This window comes from Mytilus trossulus, chromosome 3, assembly GCF_036588685.1.
Source record: "Mytilus trossulus isolate FHL-02 chromosome 3, PNRI_Mtr1.1.1.hap1, whole genome shotgun sequence".
Taxonomy (NCBI): Eukaryota; Metazoa; Mollusca; class Bivalvia; order Mytilida; family Mytilidae; genus Mytilus; species Mytilus trossulus.
In genome coordinates, this window is record NC_086375.1 from 51,056,918 (window position 1) to 51,058,926 (window position 2,009).

Consider the following 2,009-nt stretch of genomic DNA (forward strand, 5'->3'; position numbering starts at 1 on the left):
ATTCTCGCTACATTAAAGACCAATTGGTTGCCTTCGGCTGTTGTTTGCTCTATGGTCGGGTGGTTGTCGCTTTGACATATTCACCATTTCCTTTCTCAATTTTATTGAAACACATTCACAAAGTTTAAAATTCATATTCCTTCAAATAACGGAGAAATCAAGTATTTTCTACTTAAAAAATGTCAAAAAGATTTTACACAGATAAGAAATTAGCTTCAACCTGAGCTTAAAAATGTTTCTTGACCCATCCTTTTTATCATAATTTTGAAAATAACATAATATGAAACTAAAATTTGGCAAAGTAAAACACATTCTGTAGGTTTTTATTTAGAACCCAACAGGCAGGCAATCTTCATCAAAACATGAAATACGTAAACTAGAAAAAAAAATCCTGACGTCGCCAAGGAGTGTATTGTGACATGATTGGTGCATGCACACTATCGTCGCCTAGAAACGTAACCTTTATCGAAGTCACTTTCCAGTATAAGTCAGACATTGCACTTTGTGATATAGATGTCCAGACAACGTAAGTTTCATTACTTCTTAAGAAACACAGTTATTATAATAATATCCAAATACAATTTTATACAATTTTGGTCAATGAATTTTTGTTGGATATAATTTAAACAAGGAGTTTATATAACCTCCTTGGTTTAAACTACTCTTCTTTTTTTATTATTAGAATTTCTTTTTATCAATTACTCTCAAGTTTTAACTATGCATTGCGACTTTCTAGACCGGTGATTAATTTAGTTGAATAAACTTCAGGTCTATATTTGATATACTTATATAAGTTACTTTTATTTCTATAATGATATCATGGCACGGAAGCCGTTTCTAAGTTTGGCATCAACTCAGATAGTTCAAGCGAGAAGGTGATATGGATTCGCGGAACGACTAAATCTGTATCTGTATAATACTGGAAATGAACTCAAAATACTGAGTAAAACTTATCCAGGAAATGTGTGGGCGCCACTGATGTATCTAGTTGCGCGATATAACTGCCTTAAAACTTTCCTCAGTTTTACAATTCACGGCAGTATTTGGTATTACGTTCCAATCGATGATAGTTTGTGGAAAAAATGAATCGTTCCTAAAAGAAGTTATCGGAACCTTCATTTTCAATCTTTCGCCGTAACGGCATACACTGTCATCGCCAAGGAAATGAAATAAAACACAATGTTTTTGTCTTGTTGAAAAAAAAATCATTGTAAAAATACATTCAATCATAACCAGTAAAGAAGTTGTTCCGGATCCTCAGTTTTCAAATGAGTATATGTAATTCTAATTTGTACTTTCAGAATAAAGAAATGGTCACATTTTTGTGTCCAGTAATAAGTTGGGTTGGTGAATTGTGTGTTGGCGTGGGAAAAGAAGAAAATGGCAAATAAATCTGGTAGAAACCTGAATAAATCAACCAGTTCAGAGAGACAGTTAAAAGGAATATTGAAATTTCGTCTTCGGAAAAATAAAAACCACGGAATGAAGCGATTAAAAGACCGAATAAAAACATTTAATTCTAAGCATAAGAGACCAAATCATAGATCTTCAAAATCAAACAGTGGAACGAAATCTAAAAAGAAAGAAAAAAAGATTAAAACGAAAGAGAAAAAGATTAAAACAAAAAAAAGCAAAGGAGGCGATGAATTTGACGACATTTGCCTACCGAGAGTAACACCAAAGGGATTTTTAGAGGAAGAAGCTGAGCTGTTTGACACCAAGAAATCAGTGACATTCAGAGTACCTCTTAAAAGATACAAAAAAGCCAAAATACCAAACATTTATTAAATTTCAAGGATTTATTCTTGGACACATCGTAAGATCTCAAAATTGCAGTATAAACGTTGTAAAAATTATAAAACTCAGATTACCAGTGTCAAATAAAGCATTTTATCTTATAATTTTATCGTTTTATGTGTATACACTTTTACAAAAAGGTAAGTAATGCAAATACTAACGGAGAGTACATATCCCCGTTAAGGTTCTTGGTGAATCTATGAGAAAACGTT

General features: G+C 32.2%; 1 long non-coding RNA gene across 1 annotated transcript; it reads left to right on the forward strand.

Moving 5' to 3' along the window:
- The first annotated feature begins 396 nt into the window (after positions 1-396).
- Positions 397-1,600, forward strand: LOC134709519 (uncharacterized). The gene is made up of 2 exons (XR_010105976.1): positions 397-526; positions 1,302-1,600. It is a non-coding gene; the product is annotated as an uncharacterized LOC134709519 (long non-coding RNA).
- Positions 1,601-2,009: the final 409 nt, after the last annotated feature.